Source organism: Malaya genurostris, chromosome 3, assembly GCF_030247185.1.
Source record: "Malaya genurostris strain Urasoe2022 chromosome 3, Malgen_1.1, whole genome shotgun sequence".
NCBI lineage: Eukaryota > Metazoa > Arthropoda > Insecta > Diptera > Culicidae > Malaya > Malaya genurostris.
In genome coordinates this window covers 21,002,235-21,018,121 of record NC_080572.1, presented here as the reverse complement: position 1 = coordinate 21,018,121, position 15,887 = coordinate 21,002,235, and the positions used below count along the sequence as shown (strand labels likewise).

Sequence of the window (15,887 nt, the reverse complement as noted above, 5' to 3'; positions counted from 1 at the left end):
ATTATAACTTTTTCCAATGAATTTTTAGAATTTTCGAATGTTCTACAATAATATTTCAATTATCAAAATGCATTTTTTTTTGTCAAAGTTTGCATATTGTACAATTCATAAACTAAAAAGTTTTTAAACAATTTAATTACAAAATATTACATATTCACTTATCAACATCTCGAAAATGTGTAACTATGTGAATCCATTTTCAACAAAATTTGAAAGTATGATCAAAACACTATTAGACAAATTATTAGTCACAACTTAAATTCGCTTAAATTTATATTAAAAAACCTTTAAAAAAAGCATGTCCTAACATTCTCCAATACATATTTAGCACCCACACAGTATTCATTAACCCTGCATCTTTAATTCAATATTTATCAAAGTAAGCGAGAAAATAGGAGCACACGATATTCCTAGTTCGAATTACTATGTGACTCAGATAATAAGCAATCTGAAGTTAAAGCATTCGAGTAACTTTAAGTATAATAAGGCACTCATCCCTGCTTATCAATTAAATATATGTATTTTGGAGCTGACCCAAACATACTAGATTCCAAATTCGTTTGCAAATGATTCACAACATATATTTTACAATCACATATTTACAATCACACCTTAAAATTCCTATCCGGAAATACATGAATCCATCACGTTGACCAGTACTTATTTTCGCTCGCTTTCAAAATCATAAACATGGTTACTGATAAAAATTGTTTACAGTCGATTTGTTAAAAGTGGCGACGTTATCAGAACGTACGACAACAAGGTCATGTTTCTTTTACTTTGCTTCTGACTTCTCCAGTTGGTGTGGTGTTTGGCTCTAATCTATGGCGGAAGTTTAGGATGGTGTTTTTGCAAGCAAATTCTCGTACGTTCATTATCTGCTGAAATATGCCTTACTAAAGATGATTGTTCTGACTAACTAGACATGATGTCCAGGTATAAATTAGATTAAAGAAAGTAACAATGTTCGTTGAGCAATTGATGTGTGTTATGAAAATGATTTATTTTAAGGATTAATCAAAGAAAGACAGAGAGACGATTTTGTTTATCGAAAATATTACATTCCATTTCGATAATGTTTAAATAAAGGGCTTCAACCCATAGAAACTCATTAATGAAAATTATTCAAAACAAACTTCAAAGCAGCTAATCTCCGTTACATTCAGCATTCAAATTAAGCCATGATCTCATTTGCCATTTAACAGCGTGCAAATGCCTACTGTCAGCCGTCCAAAATAATTCCTATCGCATGGTGAAAAACAAATGTTCGTGCACGTAAGCCACGACTGGGAAAAAAAACACTCACCTTGTACTGACACGAAACGTTCGAACGACCGGGCAGAAAGAATGAAGAAAACATGCAGCACCGCTCGAAAATTAGCGACAAAATTTTTAATTAGATTTTCTTAGTTAATGAGATCAATCATCTTCCCTCATCGCCATCCTCTTCGAATGGTTGGCTGATTCGCCGCTTCCAGAGTGTCTGTCAGTGCCGGAAAGTCTGCCATACCGAGGGCACATCGATTCCCTTGTAAGATATCCGACGCTAGTGCGCTTCACCGAGGCCATGCATAAGTCTGGTGACATATTGCACGTAGTGCGAGTGCTATAAATAAACATACTTGCAGCAGCAAACAAGTATTACAGCTGTTATTTGCATTAAACCGGCGAACATATCGATGGATGAATGGATGGGTGGAATAATTTCAGTAGGTACTAGAATTACAGGAAATGGAATCGTCTGAAGTTATGACACAAGTATGGGTGCACTTATAACAGAGAGAATGATTTGTTATGGGAATCTGACGCAATAAATCATCCACATCTATAATAAATGGCAAACAAGTGATGAAGTATCCAAGGTGGAGACATATAAGTTCTGATAAATTTCGGAAGAAAGGTCATTCCAAAAGATGAGATAAGAACAGATAAGATAACTAAGCTTGTTTTTATTGCGTCGCCGATCTGGAACAGAAGCAGTTTTGTTGGGTTGAGGTGGGCGTGTTGATCGTCGCAAATTTTCAAATGAACGAGACAAGGTGGAATCATTTGGTCGATAACAACCTTGAGCGTTGTTATCAAATAAAAACTTTTGTGACTGATTGTTTGTTTTTGTTTCGAGCTCACATGGATCATTTTAACAAAAAATACCGCATTTGTTCAGTCCATCGTGTTAAACGTGGGTCCTGTTTTTGATAGCAGAACTGATAAGCGAGCGGTCTCAGACGCTCAGACTACTTGTAAAACAATATATAATAAGTGTTCAATGTTAAATAAAGAAAAGAAGTGTATATTGTTGGAGTAGGATCGTTTTAGTTGGCCAAACTTGCTGCATTTAATGTATTTCACAACCCTTTGGGACAATCCCTCCAAGAGCAACTGAATTCGACTAGCAGCTGTTCCTTCCATAGAATAGAAGACTGGGGTGCGGACCGTTTTATAAAACAGATCGCAACGATATTTCTCTTGCATTTTCCAGTTATTATTTTCTACTTTTCATGCAAACTGCCTAGTTATTTTGAATCATTGCGTTTTGTAACACAAAACACGAGAGCTACTTGTATTATAGACTGTTCGCACTATACCGGGACGGGACCGTCCGGGACTATCCGAGACATTTTTTCCTCATCGGCGATGACTTCGCACCGTCGACGCTGGAAAAAACTCGACGAGGAATATCGGTGGCAACCAAATGGATTTTATCCCGGATCCGGGATTCCAATACATACACACGCCGGCAGCTCAGTCATCGCCGATGAGGGAAAAAAACGTCCCGGATAGTCCCGGACGGTCCCGGATAGTCCCGGACGGTCCCGTCCCGGTATAGTGCGAACAGGCTATTATGAACGGTCCCTAACGTGCTTTGAATTCGTCAACAATAAAGAGTGGCATAACTGTTTACGTCGCTGATGATAGATATCAATTGACAGAGTCACTGTACGCGAGTTACATATCAACAGGTTTTGCTTAGATCTTTTGAAACTCACGCCACTAGTTTCACGTAAATAACATGAAACTGAAGAAAAGATTGCAAAATATCACCTTAATTAACACTGGCACAGATCCAAACGCGAGAAAAACAATCCGAACATTTTTAACGGTAAGTTTTGCCTCATGTTCATAAAAAAATCCCCACTCTTCCCACATTGGTCGATCAAATACCATCTACTAAAAGTGCACTAGTTGGCCGTCATCCACATTTCCTGCCAAAAACAAGATTTCGATGAATCTGATGAACACGATGGCTTTGTGAAGTCGTTGTAATTGGGATGTCATAAGTGTCGAAATGTATTAAGAAAATACATCTTCCTCTAATTGAAGAGTATCCTTCACCAACATCAATAAGCTATGATTTGTTAGGAGCCCTGTTTCATGAATTCAAAAGTTTTGTCTTGTTGCGTCACCCTATTGAATATTTTGCAAAACTTAGTTGGTTTGGCCGATTGATATGTATTACAAAGTTAGTGATGCGTCGGTTGTACGAATTCACCATGCGGTTATGGTTCGCTAACATAATACTTACCGAGCACACCAGTAGACTGGTTGACGTCTGAGTTATTTATAATTTTCACTATATGATTTTGCAGTAGGTTTTTGGCAGTATACTAAAGTCAATTCGTTCACCACCTCTGTGAATGATGCAAGTAACACTCTGAAAAACATTTATGCTTGTTTTTCAAATTGATCGAAAGCAACAACAAAAAACCTGTTTTAATCCACCTAGTGGTGTAATGATGCCTTTCTCATATCAATCATACTATCATATATAATACTGTGGTATTCTTCAAAATAATTTTCTTCGATTCCTAAAAACAATAACCGAAATCGGTTTGTTTGACCGTCTGCTGATAAAAAAACTATTAATTGGAGAAGATTTGAGGTCGATTTACTAAACTTTTTACGGTTTTTCGTCCTTTTCAGTGATGGTATACAATTTTTAACACACTTTACCCTATATTTCCGGATCCGGAAGTCGGATCCAGATGAAATTCAGGAATTACGTATGGGACCACAGGACCTTTCATTCTAACCTAAGTCTATGAAAATCGGTTGCGCCATCTATGAGAAAAGCTAGAAAACATATTTTCATTTTTTTTAACATTTTACCCCATAACTCCGGAACCGAAAGTCGGATCCAAACAATATTCAGGAATTTTGTATGGGACTACAAGACCTTTCATTTGAACCCAAGTTTGTGAAAATCGGTTCATCCATCTCTGAGAAAAGTTAGTGCACTTATTTTCACAATTTTTTGCACATTTTACCCCATAATTCCCGAACCGGAAGTCGGGTTCAAATAATATTCAGGAATTTTATATGGGACCACAAGACCTTTCATTTGAATCTAAGTTTGTGAAAATCGGTTACACACACAGACATTTTGCGTACTCGACGAACTGAGTCGAATGGTATATGACACTCGGCCCTCCGGGCCTCGGTTCAAAAGTCGGTTTTCACAGTGATTGCATAACCTTTCTATATGAGAAAGGCAAAAACCCTTCTTAATCCACCTAGTAGTTTGATTATGCCTTTCTCTTTTTTCATAACAGTCTTATGAAAATATGTTTCAAACTTTTATTAAATAATTTTGGATACTAATTTTGACACCAATTGATTCAGATTAATTCGAGTAGTTCACAAAAGCATGCTTCAGTGTTTATGTCACACAGTCAGCATCATTTTTCCAAACTAGTGCTTGACATTTGCGTTGCCTATTTGTATTAGAATAGTGATGCTAATCTAAAAAAAGCCTTCTTAGTCCACTTAGTGGAATTTTCATATATCTCGAAAAATGACCATAGGGGGGAGTACATGAAATTTTCGAAATTGAAAAAAAAAATTTGATGCCAAAAGGCTTAGAATTGCATGAAACGTCGAGATTTAGTGTCATCTTGGAAAAAATTTTTTTTGAAAAAGTCGACATTTTTGGACTTAGAAAAAATATGAAAATTTCCAGAAAGTTGATATTTTCAAAAAAATTTTTTTTTGAAATGACACTAAATTTTGATGTTTTATGCAGTTTTTAGGGTTTTGGCATCAAAAAAAAATTTCGATTTTGGAAATTTCATGTACTCCTCCCTATGGTGCTTTTTCAAGATCGAAAATTGTCAAACCTTTACCACCGGGAAGCACCCCTTACGCATGTCCGATTTAGGTCAAATTTTGCATGAAGGCTATTTTCTAGGTGCTTAAATTTTTGAGCACTAGAGCTTAACGAAAATATATAAGAGCCGGTAAAAATCAATGTGTTTTGTCGGTTACGTCACTTATACCATCATATATCTGGAACCAAAAGTCACACACACACACACACACACACACACACACACACACACACACACACACACACACACACACACACACACACACAAACACAGAGAGAGAGATTTTCCGATCTCGTCGAACTGAATCGAATGGTATATAACACTATGCGTCTCCGATGCTCCGTCCGAAAGTCGGTTTTTCCTGTAATTCTAATACCTTTCTATAGAGAAAGGCAAAACCTGTTTTAATCCACCTAGTGGTGTAATGTGTAATAATGCCTTTCTCATATCAATCATACCATCATAAATAATACTGTGGCATTCTTCAGAATAATTTTCTTTGATTCTTAAAACAATAACCGAAATCGGTTTGTTTGACCGTCTACTGATAAAAACTATCAATTGAAGAAGATTTGAGGTCGATTTAGAAAACTTTTTACGGTTTTTCGCTCTTTTCAGTGATGATATAAACATTTTAACACACTATACCCTATATTTCCGGATCAGGAAGTCGGATCCGGATGAAATTCAGAAATTTCGTATGAGACCACATGAAAGGTTTGAACCTAAGTTTGTGAAAATCGGTCGCGTAATCTATGAGAAAAGTTAGAACACATATTTTCATATTTTTGCTCATTTTACTCCACAACTCCGAAACCGGAAATCGAATCCAAATAATATTCAGGAATTTTTTATGGGATCACCAGACCTTTCATTTGAATGTAAATTTGTGAAAACACACACCCACACACCCAACACACACACACGCGCGCGGAATCAAGGAACCGGTATAATCGAAGTTGGTTCGAGAAAAGTGACAGGGATCCATTTTTGAGTCTATGGCTACAATCTTCGGTCATTTACGTCTTTTGTTCCGCCGCTTCAAGTGACGGTATCCAATTTTTAACACAATTCACCATATAATTCCGGAACCGGATATCAGATCCGGATGAAGTTTGGTAGTTTTGTACGAGACTATGACACCTTTCATTTAAATCCAAGTTTGTTGAAGTCGGTCACGCCATCTCTGAGAAGGCGAAGGAAATAAGGTAAAATAAGATCTTTTTCACTAATCACCCTGTAACTCCGGAACCGGAAGTCGGATCAAAATAAAATTGAGGAATTGAGGAACTTTGTATAGGACAATTGTTCCTTTCATCTGAATCTGAGAAAAGTAAGTGCATTTCTTTTAATTTTTTTGCACATATCACCCTGTAACTCCGGAACCTCAAGTCGGATTCGAATAAAATTCAGGAACTTTGTGTAGGGTTACAAGACCTTTCATTTAAATGTAAGTTCATGAAAATCGGTTCTGCCATCTCCGAGAAAAGTGAGTGCAAAAAATGTTACATACATACATACACACACGCGGACAAAACGAATACTTACGTTTGTGAAATGCAATCAGATTGAGTAAAAATACAGCTTTCGGCACAAAAAAATGTATAGGGCAGCACTGAAACGTTCCTTAGAAGTTTAAGCTGCTTTGGAACATTCGTTGTTTGTCCAATTCCGAACATTAGCGTTAAGACAGGACGAGATGTTGTGCTCCTAAATCTGATTCGGTGGACAACAATATCACAGTGAAAGCAAAGGACGAAATAGATTGAAAGTTATTTGAACTCGAGGTTAAAGAATGATAATACCAAGGCTCGAACACATTGATAATGTATTGCTGCTTTTCCAAAAATTACTGACTCCAATCCGTACGAAATGCCCTTGCCTCTGTATCAGCAGATGACCACCGACTGTTCACACCTAATTGAGTTTTTCGATTTTCCTTACAGTTTCAGTTCGTGGGCAAAAATTAAGCCTCTGTTTAAGCAGGTAGTTCTACACCTTTACGGTCGGTTGACGTCATCGATTCAGGTGAAAGTAATAGCGAAAAAATAGTTCCAATCTTGTATATCGTGTGTCTGAAGCAGTACCAACAACACATCAACGTAATGGGTACGTCACAATTGTATTGTTTGTTTGTATTTAGAAAGACAGTTCTTCCAATGAAAAACGACACGAAAACACACAAGGGAAAGTCGAGGTTTTCTTAGGAAATGCTCAAGGAAAATTGTAGACATTACGTCGCACTAACCGTTTTTCATAAACAGACGACTGCGGTAAGATGGACTGGTATTGTTGTGACATCGCCGTTTTTCAAGAGCACGTCAGCACTGAAGGAGGAATGGGATCGGTACGGATGAGAAGAAGCTTACGTAAAACTTATTACAAACACTTTTCAGACAGTCAATTTTCTGTTTGCTGGACATTATCCTTGTTGTATGTTGTTCGACGGTTCTGCTATGGTTAATTGTTCTGTTGATGGGTTGACGGAAGCTCCATGCTTACACAGATATAAATATTTTGTAAACTAACATCTTTTTTATGCACATATTTGGAGCATGCACAGAAAAAATAATGAAATTGACACCACATGGTAATCAATAGTATGATAAGATAGACATAGGCTGAATCGAAAAACTGATTTAAAACCATGATCGGTGTAAAATTAAATTGGATTGCATAGATTTTTTAATGACCAAAACTGTATATTTTAAAAAACGCCTTGCTTGCTCCAAATATGTGCATGAAAATTTATGTAAATTCCTAAAATATTTTTATCTGTGTGGAATCGTATTTAGGGTTGCTTTACAGTTCTAAATATTTTAATATATTTTGAAAGAAGAATTAAGTTTTAATTTAAACCTATTACCTATTATCTTATTAGCTGAACAACCAATACATCCTAACTTATTTGTACATCGATGATGGATTTCAATTAAATTTTCGATTCAACTTATGTCTCAAATTCCAACCCACGTGAAACTGGTGTGCCTGATTGTGACAGGATCGCTTGCAAAATGTTAATTTAACAGTCATGTAGATGTGTGCTTCTGCGAATTAGTCTATTAATGACCCTACTCGATTTTCTGTTTAAGTTGCCGCAGTCGCTGTTAGTATTCATTTATTTTTCGTCCAATGAATTTAATGTCATGAAATTTTTCAATCACACAATATTACATGTTTTTGCACGTAAACTTGCGAGTACTGCGACGCTTCATTTTTGAAGCATCTTTCACGATGTAAACTCACGAGGTTTTTTTAAATGGGCGTTGAATAATTTTTTAATGAATTCCGTGCTCTTGATATGCGCATTTGTGCTTAACGAATCATGAACTGTTATCTGCATAATTCATTATCTGGCATAATACTTTATTTTGTAATAGTCTTTGGGCTTTGGAAGAGAGCTTTTGGTTTCATCAATTTTATGGTCTTAGTCGAATTTGCATTGCGTGCCGTTTGCGCAGTGCTCCATTTGAAAAGGGAAGAAATCTTTCTCAATAATCTTTTTTCTTTTTGCGATATTCGGATAGTAAAAGGTAAAAGACCTTTATCACTACTTTCCGACATACCAGAGACTTGGGTGATTCGCATTGTTCAGATGCCTAAGCCCAACTCCTCTGGTAGAAGGTAAAAGTTAAGTTACTAGAAGATTTCTGCTTGCTTAAATGACCCTCTGTCACGTCTCATGTTTCCGTTCTATATTTTCACATCCTTGCTCTCCCTGGAGTACTATCATTCTATAATTTTCATTGTCCGTTTCTACAAAAAAAAAGATCTCTGATTAGGAGAATATCGCAAAAAGAAAAAAGAAATATTGACTACTAAACTTAGTCGTTAAAAAAAAGAAAAAGAGTTTCTCAATAATATATAACTGTTTCTGTGCGGTGCATTTGAAAAGAAATCAACATTGTCAAACATTAGAGAGATTTATTTTATCAGATCCTTCAGGGACCAGCAAATCAATTCCAGAAAACTTACTGCGATATTTACTTTGATGGAAATAAGAAAATCAGCTCTGAATTAAGGGGCGGGTAGGGTCTAACACATTTGAAAAATCATTTATTTTTTCTTTCTGTTTTCTTATGGTATAACATTTCAAGAATACTCTATGAAATTTTCGACCCTTTCGGAACAAAACTCAGCAAGTTATGGGCCTTTATCTTTGCTTATCTCATACTGCGAACAAGTAAGAGCTCGGCACACAGGCCCAAGATTTCTGCTTCGATCGACTTAAAAACTTGACAAAACATTCTTGAAATGTTTCATGATTATGAACGAAAAAATATGATGTTTGGAAATTTTAGACCCTTGAGTAACAAATTGTTTCCATTAATTTTATAGACAAAAAACTTTAAGTGCGTTTTTCTCGAAAGCAGGTTTTGAAAGTCCGTGTCCATCGTCATTGAAAAACTACTGCACCAATTTTTTTTTAATTTTGCACACACTTTCTACATATAAAAACCTAGACCCCAACGTTTTCCTTTTTGTTGTAAGGTACTTTTGGAGATTTTAGCTACAAACTTGTGAATTTTTTCGTAAATAATCGTAGTACAACCACCAAAAATTTAAAAAAAAATCAAAAAATCAAACAGAAACGTTGGGGTTTAGAAAAACTTCTACTCTAACTATGCTGCTTTGATTTGTTTACTGCTGATTAGTCTGCGCTGAGATACAGTGGATCATGACTTTCAAGAAGCTTTCTCAAAAATACCTCTTCTTCGACTTATTTCTTAATATTTTCTCACGAAAAAATAACAAAATGTTGTTCGAATGATGCTTAATATTATTCAATACATTCGAATTTATTTTGTTGAACGATAATTCTGAAAAAAATTCTCAAGAATGATGATTTTCTTTGTATACTTTGCATCCGAGCAAAATGTTTTCAACATGCCAACTCATCAAACTCCAATATAAAAAGATTTTAAGTAGGACTATATCTTGTTATTCTATGTAAGTGCAAATTCAAAAGTGGGGTAGTAAAAATGTACGCAAAGTGGTCAAATTTCGAACATCTACAGCTTGACTAATTTTAAACCGATTTTCGATATCATTACATTGTCAATTTGGTTGGTGAGAGGTAAACTACCTGTACAAAATACAAAAACATATAGGGTAACAGAGGTATTTTGGCCCACTTTAGGATTGATTTTATTTGGGCCCACTTAGTAAAAATATCCATCAAATGTTGTAATATCTTCGAAAACTCCTTCCGCAATAGGTAATTTAATGTGATTAACTTCAAATTGATGCAACATGGGTTACCTAACATCGATAAAATCCACAAAGTTTGTTAGGTGGACCAAAATATATGAAGTGGCCAAAATACCTCTGTTACCCTACTTTGTCGTTTTTTCCCGTTATCTACAGCTACTTCTGTTTTTGTCCTATTCGGTACAATTGATGAGATTCTCGGTGTGGAAAGCAAAGTTTGTGTCCAATTTCGTAGTTTTGCATAGTTCTCTAATATTCACTATCGTTCGATTAAACAAATTCTCAAAAATCAGATCTCTGTTTTATAACGCTGAGCAACACTGGTAAACGAATGGAGTTGATACTCCACGTGAAAAATACAAAGACATATTCCATTGGATCTTATTGATCGTTACTTTTTGCATATTTTACCAACATTACGTAACAATAGTTTCCTCTCTTCGTACGGTGGGTTATCGATGAATTGTCAATAATTCGACCGATCCCTGTGCTTGTTATCAGAAAACGAAAATAAAACTTCGTGTTATGTTTTGTATTTACAGATAAATACAATCAGTAAACATGAAAAGGAAGGCGACAGACACGTGAGAACTTGCAATGACAGCTGATATTGAGAGCCGACTTCAAACCAGATAAGACAACTCCTGTAGAATCGGTGCACGGTGTGTTCGTGTGAGTTTCTGTGAACTGTGGTGTTCATCAGCCGCTTAATTCGCGAGACTCTTTGGCATCGATTTACGAAAACAGACCGCGCGTTTGAAGAACATTCCTGATGAACACAATTTTTTTTGTAGACATACCGGCGATCAGAGAGGTAAGGGCACATCGGAAACGTAAGTGGAATTTTTCAAATGCACTGTTACTTGAGCCTTAACCCCTCACTAATGCAGCCATTTTTCAACTAGGATTTTTTTGTCATCTTTCTGTCGATCCATCGCACGATTCCATATTCGGAACCATTTGCGGATAGAAAGAAAGCGACCAGCTCACTTGACCATGCCACTTCATCTAAGGAAAGTTTTGTTTTAGATTTTTGTTTTTTTTTTAACAACAATCAGATGTTACTCTGCGACCGAATATGTGTAATAGGTAACAATTTAATGTAGCGATTCAAACCAAGTCTGTCAGTTTCACAATCATTGACAGCAACTGCAATATTCAGTAATGAGATCAGTAGCTGATCAATTAGGCCCGTAATAACATACAACTCACTTATATAAGCAGAATGAATCGAATGAACCGGTTTGGGTCTCAACATATAAACTAAAATTACTTTACTTACAAATCAACTTGTTGTTAAATGATCGCATTAATTATTTGGATGACCTAATACATCAGCTGAAAATACGTTCCTTCTATTCAATCATGATCCATCATCTAAAACAAGGTTGATGTAAGTAGATGCATTATAATGCATATACACATGCATCGTACATATTATTGTGAATCGTTCTCACTACGAGAACAGCAAGTAACAACCGACCTTTGTTGTATAACAGCACAGTAAAACAAGGTAACTTTATTAACTGGTTTGTAATTCGAATCATGATTTATTTTTGTCAGTTCGCTATTAGAATTCCAAAAATTCAACGGGGCTGAGCTAAACTAAGCTGAATCTGAAATTGAAATTTCTTCAAACTTGGCCTAGAAGATAAAAACAATTCAATAAAACACCGCACTACGGTACAATTGCATTTTGAGTTCACTTTCGATATTGTTGCTTCTATGCACCTACACACTCTAATGGAACGTTCAGTGTGTTAGTTGCCGGTACCATATTAGGATAGACTACAATCCGATCGAGTGGAAGTAAATATGGAACAGCTAGACGGCGAGTCGCCGTGCTGTAGTAACAAGCAAGAAATTACTGTTTCCAAAGCTAATCAATGAAAAATATTGCAATATGCTCAGAATTCGCCAGTCAAGTTTCTATAAAATAATGTTTTTAAATAAGATTCAACGACAAATCTTTCTAAACACTGGTGAATGAATGCATCGTATTCATATCAACTGAACAGTTTTTGCGAAATCAATTCCGCGAATCTTCTAGTGCTTACTCAGTACCCTGTCTCATCAAAATTCATCTGGTGTGACGTTGCACGACTCATAGCGTAATTAGATAGCGTGCTTGGTAGCTACGATGTGCGTCATTTCTTGGACACAGTTACTGTCGAGTGCAATTCTGCATGGCGGACCGATTTCCGCCAACAAACATCAAATGAAGCATCGGTATATTAACCGCGAAGTGAGTAGCTCATATTTTGTCAGGAAATGAAACGCTCCAAAAAGTTCTTGGTTGCAAAATGAAATAGCAAACAGAAGGCGTCACTACTGCTAAAATATCGTTGCTTCTAGAAGAAATAAGGTGTGCTTCGAATTGTTTTCATTTTCATTTTTTCATTATTTTATTTAACACAGCTGAGGACTCAAGAGGCTAAGCAGAAGCCGATCATCTTTATATATTATAAGGGAACCGTATCACGGAGACACTTTTTAACGCGGGATCTCAATGTTACTCTTTTATTAGAAGGAGAGAGGAACACTATTCAGTGGCGCGAATGATTCACTAATTACTTCTTCATCCATTAGTTAGTTGTTGCTGCTGTTGTTGAGGAAATCTTTGTGGGGTTTTACAGTGTTTAAAAAGTGATTATAATTTTTCGGATATTGTTGTCGTTGTTAAATACCGTATATTGTCATACATTGGTTGCCGTTGAGAGTTGAGTTGTTTAGAAACTTATGAAGGGTGCACAGAATCAAATTGCATCACTTTCAAATGGCTTTTACTTTTCACCCAATGTGTGTTCTCAATTGAAATTCTGGATGAAAGTTGTTCAATGTGTAATGTTTACATTGTGTAAGTAACAGTAGTACTTTTGCAATCGTTCCGAAGATGGAATAACAAACAGATGCTGACAAACCGCTATTCTGGCCGGATTAAGCCTCGTGCCAATGCTTCGGAGTGGTACAAGGCTAATGAGGTCAAAATCGTGCCCGAATACTTCAATTCCCCGGACGCACCGGAACTGCGGTTAAATATAAAGTACTGGGTCAGTACCGGCAACATCCTAAGGAAGTAAAATCGGAGGAAGATACGAAGAAAAAATGATGGACCAAACGATGTATTAAACCATGGTCCCATAGCCTGCTATTGAATGTCATTTGGAGCCGACTTTCGGTTCCGGAGTTACATGGTAATATGTGAGAATTAGAGAAAAAGTGTGCACTCATTTTTCAGTTTCCTAAAAATTTCTAGAGCATTTCATCCGAATCCGACTTCCGGTTACGGAACAAAAGCGTGATAAGTGGAAAATTACCAATTTCATTAGTATTTTCTCACAAACGATTATAAAAAACAGATACAAATCGCATAAAACTGTCTGATGAATTCTTCTAGTTTGCGGAGCTTGGTAGGAAGCAAAAAAAAGTGGTTTTGAGTAACTCCACAAATAGAACTCACTTCGATTTCTCTGCTATGCTTGAGCCGATTTTCACATATCTTAATTTGAATCAAAGCTCATATTATCATTAAAGCTACTGTGAAATTTCATCCGGATCCGACTTCCGATTCCGCAGTTACAGAGCGATGAGTGTTTTCAAATCGCCATGTAGAATGACAATATGTATAACACCGAAAGAAAAAGAAAACACAAAACGAAGGATACGTGCTTTGTTCTATTTCGTGCGCTTACCTTACGTTACCTAAAAGCTATAGTCCTGGGGTGTCCTTTTCTATATCAAGCAAACGTCTCCACATAACTCGGTCCATGGCTCCTCGTCGCTAGCCACTCAAGGCACGAATGCTTCTGAGATCACCCTTCACTTGATCGATCCGCCTTGCTCGCTGCGCCCCTCTTCTTCTTGTACCAGTTGAATTAGATTCAAGAACCATTTTCACTGGGCTGTCGTCCGACATCCTTATGACATGCCCAGCCCATCGTAGACGTCCGATTTTAGCTGTCCAAACGATGGGTGGTTTTCCTAGCAGCTGTAGCAATTCGTGATTCATACGCCGTCTCCACGTTCCTTCTTCCACCTGCACTCCGCCATAAATGGTCCTCAGTACCTTTCTTTCGAAAACACTGAGGGCACGTTGGTCCTCTGCCAACATAGTCCAGGTCTCGTGGCCATAGAGAACAACCGGTCTAAAGAGTGTTTTGTAGATGGTCAATTTCGTGCGGTGGCGTACTTCTCTCGATCGAAGGGTTTATCTGAGTCCAAAGTGTGCACGATTCTCTGCCAAAATAAGTCTCTAAATTTCTCTGCTGGTGTCATTATCGGCGGTCACCAGTGTGCCCAAATACACAAACTCGTCAACCACCTCGATATCGTCACCGTCTATCAATATTCGTGGTGGGAGGCGGAGTGTTTCTTCTCAAGAGCTATTACTCTCATGTATTTTGTTTTTGACGCATTTATGGCCAATCCGATACGCCTGGCTTCAGCTTTCAGTCCGATGTATGTTTCCGTCATCTTCTCAAGGTTACGTGTCGCAATATCTCCTCCTCCCAAATCTTAGAAATCATCCAGTGCAGCGCTCTAATCAGTGCCTCTCCTCCATGTTTGAGCAGCTCGCCTGTTAACTGGCCATTACCGCGGCTTTGTTGTTTCTCAGCTTGCCGATCTCCTCACTTTTCTCCGACAGATCAGGTGCTTGGAATCTGTCGTTGGCTGAGCGTGCACCCCAGGCCCATACCCAGGATTAAGTTCCGGAACGGGCTCAAAGTTAAAATATAATGTTACTGAAGATTGCTTATGTACCTGATTTTCGGGGTGCCTTTCACGGGTGTTTTTAACAGACACTTTCAACTTTTCCACTAGAACTGTTACTGTATTACATTTCTTTACGATTACTGTTATTTCTGCAACACATGTCTGAGATTTTCTTAATAATTATACATTTGTTTTTGATTGCGGGAGGGGTCAGGGCCCCTCGGGCCCCATCTGGGTACGCGACTGGTGCACCCAGATTGATTCCTGTGCTGTTCACTGTATCTTTTGCTTCGCCATTCTGATGCTCGTCCCAGTACTGTTTCCACCTGCCGATCTCCTTACGTTCGATCGTGAGAAGCAAAGCAAAGTCTTGGCATTACATTCCTTTTGTGAAATTTGGCCTTTCTGTTTCAACAGGCTTCGCAGACGATTTTTAGCGTACAGAATCATTGCATGGCTAGTACTATGGATCCTACTGACACTAAGAACCCTTCCAGGTCGGGGCTCGAACATACGACAACTGGCTTGTAAGACCAGCGTCCTATGCATTGAACCGCCAACCCGGGACAATCGTAAGCGATTTGCAGTTCCATGTGCAAGCTTTCAATCTTAGTCCTTTGTTCATTGCGCAGGTCTTTGCCGATTATTCCGAGTTGTATTTTTTTCTCGATCGTATGTAACATGTGTGTTCCGGGCGGCTTGTTAGGCCTGCACCAACCTCCTGTCTCGCCCATCGTGTCAGCACTGTTTAGAGTCCCACACTGACACAAGGACGGTAATCAGCCGCTCCTAACATGGAGAACAGACGCTGTTTCGAGCCGCCTCAACATGGGGAACAGACCCTCGGGTACGCTCGTT

General features: G+C 37.6%; 1 long non-coding RNA gene across 1 annotated transcript in view; it reads left to right on the top strand.

Annotated features, from left to right (window-relative positions):
• Positions 1 to 11,639, top strand: part of LOC131436366 (uncharacterized) — a 36,443-nt gene extending 24,804 nt beyond the window's left edge. The window contains exons 3-4 of the long non-coding RNA XR_009230614.1: positions 10,859 to 11,130; positions 11,222 to 11,639. This is a non-coding gene — a long non-coding RNA (uncharacterized LOC131436366). The remainder of the gene's footprint in view (positions 1 to 10,858; positions 11,131 to 11,221) is intronic.
• The last annotated feature ends 4,248 nt before the right edge of the window (positions 11,640 to 15,887 follow it).